This window comes from Artemia franciscana, chromosome 15, assembly GCF_032884065.1.
Source record: "Artemia franciscana chromosome 15, ASM3288406v1, whole genome shotgun sequence".
Classification (NCBI taxonomy): domain Eukaryota; kingdom Metazoa; phylum Arthropoda; class Branchiopoda; order Anostraca; family Artemiidae; genus Artemia; species Artemia franciscana.
The window spans coordinates 34,955,142-34,969,225 of record NC_088877.1 but is presented as its reverse complement, the minus strand read 5'-3'; the positions used below and the strand labels follow the sequence as shown (position 1 = coordinate 34,969,225).

At 35.7% G+C, this 14,084-nt stretch overlaps 3 protein-coding genes across 8 annotated transcripts in view; 1 reads left to right on the top strand and 2 right to left on the bottom strand.

The window, feature by feature from the left end:
- Positions 1 to 14,084, bottom strand: part of LOC136036402 (interferon-induced very large GTPase 1-like) — a 97,002-nt gene that overhangs the window by 71,859 nt on the left and 11,059 nt on the right. The gene's annotated exons all lie outside the window — the stretch shown is intronic.
- The window catches only part of LOC136036399 (interferon-induced very large GTPase 1-like), a 53,178-nt gene that overhangs the window by 33,835 nt on the left and 5,259 nt on the right, over positions 1 to 14,084 (bottom strand). For 2 of the 3 annotated variants that reach the window (XM_065718596.1, XM_065718599.1), the window contains exon 2: positions 3,907 to 4,005. The exons of the other annotated variant lie outside the window; for it this stretch is intronic. The gene's annotated coding sequence lies outside the window, so the exon portion shown is untranslated. The remainder of the gene's footprint in view (positions 1 to 3,906; positions 4,006 to 14,084) is intronic. 3 annotated transcript variants of the gene reach the window in all.
- LOC136036404 (uncharacterized) overlaps positions 1 to 14,084 on the top strand; it is a 180,504-nt gene that overhangs the window by 161,469 nt on the left and 4,951 nt on the right. The window lies entirely within an intron of this gene.

Sequence of the window (14,084 nt, the reverse complement as noted above, 5' to 3'; positions counted from 1 at the left end):
AATATGCCCTTTAGACACTCAGGACAAACTATAGTACCTTTGAATTAGTCTCAAAACCCCAAAAGTTTCTTTGAAAAATAAAATTGTATGCTTTATTCTGTTCCTAAGATATTAATCGAAATTATCGAAAGGCAATATGTGCATGCTATTAGTAATGCTACTACCGCTACAACATTTACTAATACTACTACTGCTGCAACTTCAACTAGGCCTTCTACCTCTATTGCAGCCAGTTGTAAGTCTAGGAGAATTAAGATGAAAAACACAAAAGTATATAAATATATAGTTTGTCAAAAGGATATATCAGCAATGTCATAGCAACGGGTAATGTTATTAAAATGGAGCTTCTAGGACATGATGAAAATGATGTTCAAATCCCCAAAAGGCTGTGCATACAATTACTACTACCACGGTTACTGTAACTAATGGCCAAAAGGTATTAAGGTAAAACTTTTATGGAATGTTTAAAGGGATTTTCAATTAAAAAAAATTATAAACATGCAGGTTTTCAAAAGGGCATATAATATCATAAGCAGCGCTGCTCTGTAATAGCTAGAAATAAACACTTTTTATTTCTCATTGAAAGTTTTTAAGGAGCTAATCTGATTCAAGATTAAAAGTTCTAGTACCCTTTTTAAATGTAAAAAGAGATAGACAGATAGTCAGAGTGAGAGGCACAGCTGGCATAAGTGTTTTTCTGGAATTTATAAAAATGACATTATTTTCACTTGTTGATAGATTGTCCATCATTTGAATTAAAAATCAAGTTGCCATCAATCCATGGCTAATTGGAGAAAAACGAAGACAGATGGTCTGAGTAAGAGGCCCAGCCTTTTTCTGGAATGTATAAAAATTATGCCATTTTAACTTGTTGATAGATAGTCTAAAAATCCCTGCTATGCTTCGGACGTCAATGCTTCGAACGGTTGGATGCCAGCTTATATTTTACCGTGTATGATGAATGAAGTCCCATTTCCACAGCCCCCATACAGCAAACTTTACATTACACTAATGCAAACACTTTATATCCTCAACACCCTAAAAACAAATGCTTTTAATCTAAAAAGTGGTGAAAAGATATATGGACGCATTCCCTAAATACAAGTTTACGTGAATAACTTTGGTACTGGAAAATGTAACAGTAAAAAAAAAGTTGATTTTCAAAGGCATTATAATAAGTGCGACAATCGAAAACTTTTGTTGTTGATCTGAGAAGGTTTCTTTGGTACGTTTCTCAGTGATTTAAGACTGAATCAAGCTAATTTGGCTCATAAAATAGAATAAGGTTTACAATAGGAATTACAAATTTTTATAAAAAATAGAAATTGGAAAAAGAAAAACTATAATAAAAATTTTATTATAATAGTACGAAAGAAATCGCAAAGATTACTAAATATTCCCTCATTTACCGTTAAACTCCCAGCTTGAACCTTTGAACAATAAAGGTAAGTTGACGGGACCAGAAGTCTAGCATTCGCAAGTTCTCAAAGTTGCAGTTACAAGTAACTAGAGATAGATGTAGCCACTTTTGTAGTTCCAAGTAGTCTCGGTGATAATTGGAAGTAGTCACATTCGCAAGTACAGTATCACTACGTGTGATACTGTACTTACACGTGTACGTGTACTTACATGTGTACAGTATCCGCGCTAACAGTCGCAACTAGTAGCAGTCGTAGTTGTAAGTAGGTGCAGAGACAAGTAGTCGCTGCGGGTACAGGTGTATGCAGTCGAAATTGTAGTTCTAACTTGTCGTTGTCAAGGTCACAAGTAGTTGGAGCCACAGTTGAGGTCGTGGTCACAAGTAATCCCAAACACAAGCAGTCATTGTTGTAAACCGCAATAGTAGCTGTAGTAGTTTTACCATCAGTCGTATTTGTAATAGTTGCTGTAGCAGTAGGAGTTGGACTAGTCCTAAAAAGTTCAACTTTATACTCTAAGGTGTTCCTGTGATTTTTCTGACACGATTTTTGACAACCTGTATGCATTTAGTGCGTCTTGATTTTTTTCAACATGCTTCCAAACATCCTACGGAAGCTCCACATTATTAGCCTTAATTTTTTCAGATTTATTGCAGATATACCCTTTTAGCATCTATGTTCAATTAAAAATCCCAGGCAAAGTACCATAAAAGCTTCAATCTAATGCTTTTATTACTTCCAAAGATATCACAAATGCGCCCTTATGGACATAGTCCCTTTGATTTTTTCAGTTTTTTCAATAGCATGCTGCTCTGAAAAATCTAACATGACACCTCTAGCTATTACTGGGATATTGCAAATATACCCTTTAGACACTCAGGACAAACTATAGTACCTTTGAATTAGTCTCAAAACCCCAAAAGTTTCTTTGAAAAATAAAATTTTATGCTTTATTTTGTTCCTAAGATATTGTTTCTAGGTCATTTTGTCAACTTGGATGCATTATGACCCATTTGATATAGTCTACTTATACAAGAAGCAGTTGCAATAGCAGTATGTAACGATTTAGTTTTATAGTAACATAATCTTCCCCTGATTAAATTTAAAACTTTTTCCACAAAACAAGTTTATCAAAGAAAAGTAAAGTGTTCTATTTAGCCAAAAATGAGCAGAAATAAAGTCAAATAATCTTCCGAGCGTAAAACTACCACAAACCACTATCAATAAATAAATGAAACTAAAAACAAACAGAGATTACAATAAATAGCCCAGTCAGAATCAAAACGAGCAGAAATTAAAATCAATAAGGCTGATAACCCCCATGCCTTTTTAAGACCAGAACATAATTTGCGCTTTACTGAAAAAAAAAGATAAAGAAAAAACCAATAGCGGGATTGTCTGTTTAATTGACGTTTACAGATATTTATTCCTTAAGGTTTTAACAATTTTTTTATGTATGAAGTAGAAAAAGTGAAAACATTTAAAATGTATTTTTTTTTAGAGTAAAGCGCAAATTATGTTCTGGCATGGGGGTTATCAGCCCTGTTTATGTTAATTTCTGCTGGTTTTGATTTTGACTTGGTTATTTATTATAATTTTGAATTAGTTCAATTATTTATTATAATTTTGAATTAGGTGTAATTATGGATTAGTTCAACATTCTCTTTAATTGCCTGAAAGCCTCTTTTTAGTACCCTTAGCCTCAGTAGCTGTAATAGTTTTAGTAGCAGCAGCAGCATTACTTTCAACATGCAAATAGCACCTTCTGTTTTTTAGTATCCCTTAAGGGTTTTAACCTAATATCATATGGAATATTTGGATTATTTCTGATACATCCTCTTGACAACTTGCATGCACATAATGTGTTTTGACTTAGATCAAAGTTCCCTTAATATTTCGACTTACACCTTAATTTCTTAGCCTTAGTAGCTTCAGTAGAAGTGTTAGTAGTATTATAGGTACTAATTCGGTGCATGTATTGTTTTTTTTTTTTGGCTAAAAGATCATCTCCCTTATCATTCCCTGAAAAGTTAATACCCAGAGCCATTTATGAAAACCCCCCTTTCGACAAACTGCATGCACATAGTTTGATTTCACATAGTTTAACAAACAATGGGCAAATTGCATAACTTACAACTCTTGTCCCGAGGTGTTTGCTGGGTTTACATTCCCCTTTTTTGGACTCTTTAGTTATGCTAAACAAAATGGATGTCTCAAAAATTTCGATGGCTTTAGTTTGGGGGAAAGGGGGCATGGGAGGGGAGCTGCTAACCTCATATCACTTTCGACTGTTAAACAGGGTATTAGAACTTTCAATCTCAAATTGTAAGCCCCTTGCGAAGTTCTTATGAAAACACCCTCCATACGGTGTGCCTTGGTGAAAAAAAGGTTAGATTTTAAACAAATTAGCATTTTCATTAATTTAGATCTTTGTACCAGATGAATTTAATCTAAACTCTCCAAATGGTCCCTTCTTTTAGCTACTCACCATACGAATAAACTGTGACTATTGATGCTTTCCTCTTCAATTCGCTACTTAGACTTGATTTTCTTTGTTTGCGCTAGCCACATCTTCTGTTCTGGTTTTCTGCAATAATAAAAACAAGCTCTGAGAAAGACAAACAATTTCAAAAGCAAATCCTTTTAAGTTTGTGCTTGTAAAAAGGAATTAAGTGACTTGCTATATACATATAACGCTTCACACACAAAAACAAAAACTAGGAATAAGTCAAGGTTAAGAGGTGATGCTTGATACCGAGGAGATTTATCAAGTGGACAGCTTCACGTACCTACATAGCATTATACAAAAAGCTGATGGCACAGTGAAAACAATGAAAGCAGAATAGCTAAGACCAAGGTTGTTTTTCACAATTGACAAGAGTTTGCAAGACTAGGGAGATAAATTTGCACGCTATGATACTATTATTGGAAGTTACAATAAAGATACAGGTCAGGTATAGTTCCAAAGCATGGTGCTACGAAAATAGAGGGAGATTTGCTAGATGCTTCTTAGAGAAATTCCCTATGGATTAGTTAGGGTACCCAATTGACTAACCATATGTCAAACAGTAGGCTGTATGAAAAATGTAATTCAATCCCACTTTTTAAGGCTATAGTAGGGAAAAGCTAAGATGGCTAGCACATATTTTGCAGATCAAAGGTGATAGATCACCCAGGATCGTCCTTGTCAGGCGACCATCTAGGGACAAACGGTTGAAGGTCGCCTCCAAATTGTGTCGAAGATTTTTAAAGAAAGTTTTAAGAGAGATGGGATCTTTTTAAGAGGGTATACAGAGGGAGGCATGTAATAGATTAGGAAGTAGAAAGAGCATGCATAGCTCGGTGTGCCTCAGGTGGCTTGGTGCTGCATTGAGTTGTTAGTAGTAGTATATATTTGTGCCAGCTAACAATGAGAAAATTCAAAAAAGTGGCTTACAAAAAAAGAAACAAAACGAAGAAATTATGTTTGACAATAAAAATTAAGAGCAAATATTTCATTCACAGAAACAGCTGGATTTGCGATTATTCATAAAATTTGTTAAAAAAAATTCTTTTAGACTCTTCATTCCGAATCAATCCTATTTATTGATGGTTTGAGGTTTCTATATAATAGCTGAGACAAATTTATAAATCTTTAGCATATGAAAATACAGTGGAAAGACATGATATTCTAAGGAAGGAAGCGGAAACAAAACAAATTTTTAAGGTTAAGAAAGCTCTGAGCATTTCAACTTCACGCCCGGAAGCCTCTATCAACGCGTAAAATATTGAAATAAATAAAAAGAAAACTTACCTAAGCAAAACGGAACAAATAAAAGAAAATGCTGCCGAAAGGCAAAAAAACTTACATACTAATTATATCCAAGATGAGAGTCTTTGTGGTTTTTATCCTTTTTTGTTTTGATTTCTTTGTCTTTTATTTATATGTCCTGTTTAATTTGGTTTAGTTTATTTATTATTTTATTGTTGGTAATGGCTACTGGACGTGAGGTCGTCCAACGCAGAAACGCAGAATTGTAAGGCTTCCAGAAGATCTTTGTCAATCTCTTTAGAAAAGCTGAATAGGTTCAGAAGGTTTTTGCTCGTCGTGACTGGTGAGTATTTCCCATCTAGAAGCTAGACAAATATGGGCGTGGGAATTCATATAATTGAAAACAAGTACAATTCGGGTTGACTCCTTTTATAATTTAGCCCTCATTTATAATGTAACTAAGTGACATAATATTACGATTAAGATCAATACATATGTGTGCTAAAAATAGGAAAACAAAAGTACAAGTTTCATTGACTTAAAAGCGAAGAGCAACTTTAAAGCTCCAAAAAGAATACTAATTATACCGTGAATTAGGTGACTCCTCCCTCCTAAGACCCCGCTCTTTACGTAAAAATTTTGCCTTTTGCATCAATCATTTAAGAACGATTGTTAAAACGCAGTAGCTGGATTAATCCCTTTCCCCCAGCAGACACCCGTGAAAATATTTTCTGCATACCACCGGAAAAATCCTCCCCACACAATAGATTTCTAGGCCAAAGAAAAATTAAGACAAATAATACGAACCAAATGGTTCGAGTAACAAAGTGGGGTGAGGTGTAGGGCCTGACCGATGCATCAGTCGACCAACACTCTTAGGCAATATGGGGGTTAGTGTCAGCATCGGATATTGGGAAAAAATATAGTTTATCGGCCGATATATATTGCGTGGGTGAATGATCCAAGATTCAATCGGTTAAAACCATGATATCCGATGATGGGCGCAGCTAAGATGGAGAGGGGGAGTTGTAAGGTGGGGAGGGATGAAATCCAAAGCGTTGCCACCGCTTTTCAACACCTTGAAAAATTTGCCTTGGATATTTAGCTTGTGTGTCCGCATTTGTCGACGTACTGGGCGATTTTGTTTATACATTCTTGAAATCCCTTCTGCCAAGTTAAAACTCTGTATCCAGTGTTTCTAGTCTAGCATGGATTCGTTAGTAAGAGACCATGTCATATGAATGTAAAATAAAGTTTTCACATTAATATGGGAATGATTAAAATTCAAAGTCCCACTAATGAAATTTCAGTTTTGAATAAACAATTTCAATAAATATTTTACGCTTATTTCAATAAGATTTTCATGTATTTCTGTTTATGTTACTAAACTGGCTTATCTGATTAATTAAAAATAAAACATATTTTTTAAGTGACAGTAAGCACGAACAATGAAACTCTAAACAAACAGAAATTATTGCGCATATAAAGGGTCCCCCCTCCTCACTACCTTGCTCTTTACTCTAAAGATGTTAGCAATTTAAAAAAGCTTCCTATTCTAATTAAACGACCCCTGTGTTTCAGTAGCTGTTCTTACAAGTTGGGACAGACAGTCAAATTTTAGCATAAAGAGTAAGGTATTGAGGAGGGGGGGAATCCTTCATATACAGAATGATTTCGGTTCATTTTGAGTTTCAATGGTGCTCCTTACTTATAGTTACAAAAAACATGTTTTTTTTGTTCGTTTTTCAAATAATAAAGGTGAATCTAGCTCAACCTCAATAAACTAACCTCCCCCCAACACGGAAAATTCTCCATGAAGACTTCATCTAAATTAAAGTACAAACATCCCTTAAAGTTTCCTCCTGACAGTGCGGTCCTCGCTGAAAATCTCCCTCCCCGTAAAATGGGCTTTTGGACGATTCAGTCTGAAAAATTATGCTTAGCATACTTTCATTTGATAAAGACCTTAATCTCTAAACGGTTTCTCGATCACTCCAGAAATACCCCCTTCCGTAGATTTTTTTTTCAGAAATAAAAACACGCGGGGAATAGCCCAAGGATAATTCCCCCGGAACATCTCCACATGCAAAATTGAATTGGCAAAGATAATGTCAGACAACTAACAAGAATTTTGTGTAAGAATTCTGTTAAATCCCCCAGTGTAAAATTTTTCCTGGAATTTCCTCCTTCCCCTGGAAATTTCCCTCCCCAAGGAAGATTTTGCCAATGGAAATCCATCCCAAGCGCAAAATCTCCACCAAAAATGTCTGTATACTTCCCAATGACAAGTACTAAACGTAAACAATGGGCAAATTTGATAACTTATAGGCTTCTCCCCACGGATTTTGGGGGATAATTTTACCTCTAAAGAAATAGTTATTTGATTTTTCGACTATACTGAACAAAATGGCTATCTCAAAATTTGCTCAGATAACCCAGGGAAATAAATGGACCTGGAAGAGGGGCCAGCCTCCCTCCAGTTTCTTGTTACTTAAAAAGAGGACCAGAAGTTTTAATTTGCGCTTGAATGTACCATCTCTCGATCTTCTTGAATCATTATTTCAATATGATCACCCCCGAAGAAAAAAACAACAAAACAACAAATACACACACATCCGTGATCACTTCTGGCAAAAATAGTCAGATTCCACATTTTTGTGTAAAGGAGGTTGAAATCCGCAGTCGGCTTCTCGGGTAGGCTGAATCTGATGGTGTGATTTTCATGAAGATTTCTAAAATTTTAGGGGTGTTTTTCCCCTATATAAAAAATAATGCAATATTTCTCAGGCTTGTAACTTTGATTGGTATCACTAAATTTGATGAATATTATACATTCGGAATCAGCATAATAAGCTGATTCACTTAATATACCTCATAAGAAATCCGTTTCTTGAAGTTTCGGTTACTATTGAGCAGAGTAACTTCTTGTTCACAGTTGATTACCAGGAACTGTTTGATTTTTTTCTTGTTTGTCATTTCCGCAAATATCAGCCATTTTGTTTGTGTGCACAAAAGCTGCTGATCAGAAGAGGCAGAAAATCAAACAATTCCTGTAAATAGCCTAATTTTTGGAATCCACAGTGAATTATTGAGGTCGTTTTTTGGTGCTTATTAAATAACAAAAACAAGTTTTTTTTTAACTGAAAGTAAGGAGCGACATTAAAACTTCAGACGAACAGAAATTACACCGTGTATGAAAGGGGTTGACTCTTTCTCTCAATTCTACATTATTAAAAAGCAAAAAACTTTAGCGTAAAGAGCGGGGCGTTGAGAGGGAAACAGGCCCTTTCATACACGGAGTAATTTCTGTTCGTTTTAAGTTTTAATGTCGCTCCTTACTTTCACTTAAAAACACTTGTTGAGAAGGAAACAGGCCCTTTCATACACGGAGTAATTTCTGTTCGTTTTAAGTTTTAATGTCGCTCCTTACTTTCACTTAAAAACACTTGTTTTTTATTTAATTCCCTGAACGTTTTTGAATTAATGCATTTTTGATTTGGGCTCTCCGCATATAAATTATTAAAATGAAATTTGCATATTAATTCTTTTTTTTGGCTAAATGGCTTTCTCTTAGTTTTGATCAAACGATTTGAGAAAATAGAGGTAGGAGAGGAGGCTTAGTTGTCCTCTAGTTTTATTAGTTTTTATGGCACTTGGTATTAACCAAGTGACACATAGCAATCGCCAATTCTGTCGGTCTGTCTGTCTGTCGGTCTGTCTGTCGGTCCCGGTTTTGCTACTTTAGGCACTTCCAGGTAAGCTAGGACGATGAAATTTTGCAACCGTATCAGGGACCGGACCAGATTAAATTAGAAATAGTCATTTTCTCGATTTGACCATCAGGGGGGAGGGGGAGTGGGGGGCCGGTTAATTCGGAAAAAATAGAAAAAATGAAGTATTTTTAACTTATGAGCGGGTGATGGGATCTTCATGAAATTTGACGTTTGGAATGATATTGTGTCTCAGAGCTCTTATTTTAAATCCCAACTGGATCTGATGACATTGGGGGGAGTTGAAGGGGGGAACCTAAAATGATGATAGAAGGTAATAAGCTTACCTAAGCTATGGATGTCAGGTGACTGATTTTTCTTCTAACGATAATTTCGACAGGACCTGTGCCTGTCATCATCAGGTTAATTCAAATTTCTTGCCGGAAAGTAAAATCACTAAATAAATAAAACTAAAAACACTGAACAACACTAATTATGAGCCGAACCTGGAGACGTTGATGGCTGCTGTCCTGGTGGATCTTAAAGAGGTTGGGCCTTTAGGAAAGGGGTGGAGTCTTTTGTGAGTTTTCAATTTATGGGTGATTGGTTTCCAAATTTCGCTAATATGAAACTCACCATTGTCTTTATTGATGGCTGGTTTATTTTTAGCAATTTCCAAAGCTTCTCTGATTTTCTGCTTTAAGAGTTGTGGGACAATAGCAATAAGTTGGGCTTGGTCAAACTTAATGGAGTGGGAAGGGTTTTCAAAGATATGATGGGCCAATGCAGAGAAATTATCTTCCTCCTTTAGCTTTGTCTTTTTAAGGCAGGCATCAATGGAATCAGCATGTTCTTTTAATCGGTGATGTAGAGGTCTCATGGTACGACCTATATAGGTATCACCACAACTGCAAGGAATCTCATATACCCCTGGTGGATCTGAAGTAATCTTATCCTTGCCTTTGTTCAAGAAGGAGGAAATAGTCCTTCCAGAGGGAAAAAACACCTTAAAGCCAAGTTTAGTGAGTTTGGAACTTAAAATGTCAGTAATGCCCTTGATATAAGGTAATGACAAAAAGGGTTTATCATCTTCAATCTTAGGAGCGAAATTCTTGGTAATTCCACTCATCTTTCTCCTGAAAATAACCTTGTCAATGACTTTTCGGGGGTATCCGTTACCTATTAGAACATCTCTTATATAATCAAGTTCAGCCTTCAGCTCAAAATCAGAGGAGCACACCAGAAATGCCCTATCAACCAACGAATAGACTACAGAATTTTTAACTATAGGGTGGTTATAGGAGTCATATCTCAGATATCTATCACTATGAGTTGGCTTTCTATACACACTCAAGTCCAACCTAGTTTCTCGTTTTGTAATGAGGACATCTAAGAAGGGTAAATTGCAGTTATTTTCAAGTTCAATGGTGAACTTAATATCTGGGTCCTGCTTGTTAAAAATATTGAGAAAGGATATTAATTTGTCTTGTGCCCCATTCCAAATTATTAAGCAATCGTCAACATATCTCATGTAGAGGTGGAGATACTTGAAGTCCTGTTTGAAGATATTAGTTTCAATATGTTGTAGAAACACCTCGCTAAGAACTGGTGCCAAGGCTGATCCCATTGGTATGCCCCAAATCTGTTTATAAGTTTGATGCCTGAAAGTAAAGTAAGCATTGCTGAGACATAAAGACGTGAGAGTAATGATTTCTGTGGAGTCCAAGCAAGTCAGTTCTCTCCAGGAACCATCCTTTTCTAAAGCTGATTGTAAAGCTGGTATAAGACGCGGCAAGGGTATGCTGGTAAACAAAGATACAACATCAAAACTGCACATTGTGGTATTCTCCCCAATGTTGATGCTATTCAGCTTATCAACTACTTCTTTAGTATTTCTTATTGTGTGCTTGCTGCTGAGGGTTATGGATCTTAAAATACCAGCCAAATATCTTTCCAACTTCTGTGTGGCTGAACCTACTGTTGAGATAATAGGTTTAAGGGGTATATCTGGTTTGTGAATTTTTGGTACACCATAAAATCTAGGAATGACTGGTCTGACAGGAAGGAGTGTTCGGTAAAGTTTATCATTAATCCTATTGGTAAGACTGAGATTATCCAGAGCTTTTTTGACATTATCATAAGCAACCTTTACAGCATTAACGTCAACTTTTTCATACACTTTATTGTCACTCAAGAGGTTTAATGATTTGCTGACATACTCAGTCTCATTAAGGATAACTATTGTATTGCCTTTATCAGCTTTGGTAATTATGATATTGGTATCATTCTTAAGATCTGTGAGGACTTTCATTTCATCTTTTGTTAGATTCTCCTCAGCAAGTTTCTTTTTGGAAAAACCTTTCCGTAGGGTATTAGACACCAAGCTTCTAATATCTTGTGGGTCAACATTGATTTTTGTCTTATTTAGAGTTATAACTGACTCTACATTGGATATGATTTGTTCTAGAGTGGAGGGATCGGGATGAAACTTGATCGGAAAAATAAGCGCAAGTCCCAGATACATGATTGACATAATCGGAACTGATTCGCTCTCTTTGGGGTAGTTGGGGGGGGGGGAGTAATTCTTAAAAATTAGAAAAAATGAGGTATTTTCAACTTACGAACGGGTTATCGGATCTCAATGCAATTTGATATTTAGAAGGATATCGTGTCTTAGAGCTCTTATTTTAAATCCTGACCGGATCTGGTGACGGGAGCGGGGAGTTGGGAGGGGGAAACCTAAAACTTGGAAAACACTTAGAGTGGAGGGATCGGGATGAAACATGGTGGGAAAAATAAACACAAGTCCTATATAGATGATTGACATAAACGGAACGGATCCGCTCTCTTTGGGGTAATTGGGGGGGGGGGGGGGTATTTCTGAAAAATTAAAAAAATAGGTATTTTTAACTTACGAACGGGTGATCGGATCTCAATGAAATTTGATATTTAGAAGGATATCGTGGCTCAGAGCTCTTATTTTAAACCCTACCGGATCTGTTGACATTGGGGGGGAGTTGGGAGGGGGAAACGTAAAACTTGGAAAACACTTAGAGTGGAGGGATCGGGATGAAACTTGGTGGGAAAAAAACACGAGTCCTAGATACATGATTGACATAAACGGAACGGACCCGCTCTCTTTGGGGTAGTTGGGGGGAGGTAATTCTTAAAAATTAGAAAAATGAGGTATTTTTAACTTACGAACGGGTGATTGTATCTCCATGAAATTTGATATTTAGAAGGACATCGTGTCTCAAAGCTCTTTTTTTAAATCCTGACTGGATATGGTGACATTGGGGGAAGTTTGGGGTGGGGAAACCTAAAATGATGGAAAACGCTTAGATTGGAGGGATTGGGATGAAACTTGGTTAGAAAAATAAGATGAAGTCTTGCATACATGATTTACATAATTGGAACGGATCCGCTCAATTGGGGGGGGGGGGGGGTAATTCTAAAAAATAAGAAAAAATGACGTATTTTTAACTTACGAAGGAGTGATCGGATCTTCATGAAACTTCATATTTAGAAGGACCTCGTAACTCAGATATTTTATTTTAAATATGAACCGGATCAAGCGTAAGTGGGGGGGGGGGCAGTTGGGGGGACCGGAAATCTTTGAAAATACTTAAAGCGGTGAGATCAGAATGAAACTGGATGGGAAGAATAGAAACCTGTCTAAGATACTTGACTGACATAACTGGACCGGATCTGCTCTCTTTAGTGGAAATGGGGGGGGGGGGGTAATTTTGAAAATTGAGGTATTTGTAACTTACGAAAGGGTGACCAGATCTTAATGAAATTTGATATTTAGAAGGATCTTGTACTTTAAAGTTCTAATTTCAAATTCCGACCAGATCCTGTGACATTCGGGGGAGCTGGAGGGGGAAACCGGAATTCTTGGAAAACATGAAAATTGGGGTATTTTTATCTTACGAATAGATGATCGGATCGTAACGAAATTTGATTTTTAGAAGGAATACAAGTCTCAGAGCTCTTATTTCAAATCCCGACCAGATCTTTTGACATTGGGGTGAGTTGGAGGGGGAAATCTTGGAAAAAACTCTGAAAGTGGAGGAATCGAGATGAAGCTTGGTGGATAGAATAAACAAATGTCCTTGATACGTGATTGACAGAATCGTACTGGATTAGCTCTCTTTGGGGGAGTTGGGGGGAGGGGTTCAGTGATTTGGCGAGTTCGGTGCTTCTGGACATGCTAGGGCGATGAAAATTGGTAGGCGTGTCAGGGAGCTGCACAATTTGACTTGATAAAGTCGTTTTCCCAGATTCGACCATCTGGGGGGCAAAAGGGAGAGGAAAAATTAGAAAAAATTAGGTATTTATAACTTACGAGTGGGTGATCAGATCTTAATGAATTTTGATACTTAGAAGGACTTTGTGACTCCCAGGTCTTATTTTAAATCTTGACCAGCATTAAGCTTTTTATTTTCCTCTTATTTTCCTTTTTAAATCAATCTATTGATTCATAGAATTTTGTTAGAGCTCATACCATATGATTTCTTGGCTCTTAGCTCTTCTCCCCTCGTCTTCTCCCCTCGTTCTCCCTAAGTGCCATATGAGCTCTTAGCTCTTGTTATTAGTAAAAATACACATAACTTAAGAATTAACTTACATAACGAACTTCTATCTATATATATATATCTATATATATATATATATATATATATATATATATATATATATATATATATATATATATATATATAAAAATAAGTTGTCTGTGTGTGGATCTGTGGATCAGGTGACGTCACCTGAAAAAATTGGATCAGGTGACGTCAAAACTGAAAAAACTAAAAAAAGGCAAAAACTACAAAAAAAACTAAAAACTAATAAAAAAAAATAAAAAAGCTAAAAAACTAAAAAAACTAAAAAAAGGCAAAAACTACAAAAAAAACTAAAAACTAATAAAAAAGCTAAAAAACTAAAAAAACTAAAAAAAGGCAAAAACTACAAAAAAAACTAAAAACTAATAAAAAAGCTAAAAAACTAAAAAAACTAAAAAAAGGCAAAAACTACAAAAAAAAACTAAAAACTAATAAAAAAAAATAAAAAAGCTAAAAAACTAAAAAAACTAAAAAAACTAAAAAAAGGTAAAAAACTAAAAAAACTAACTACAAAAAAAACTAAAAACTAATAAAAAAATAAAAAAGCTAAAAAACTAAAAAAACTAAAAAAAGGCAAAAACTA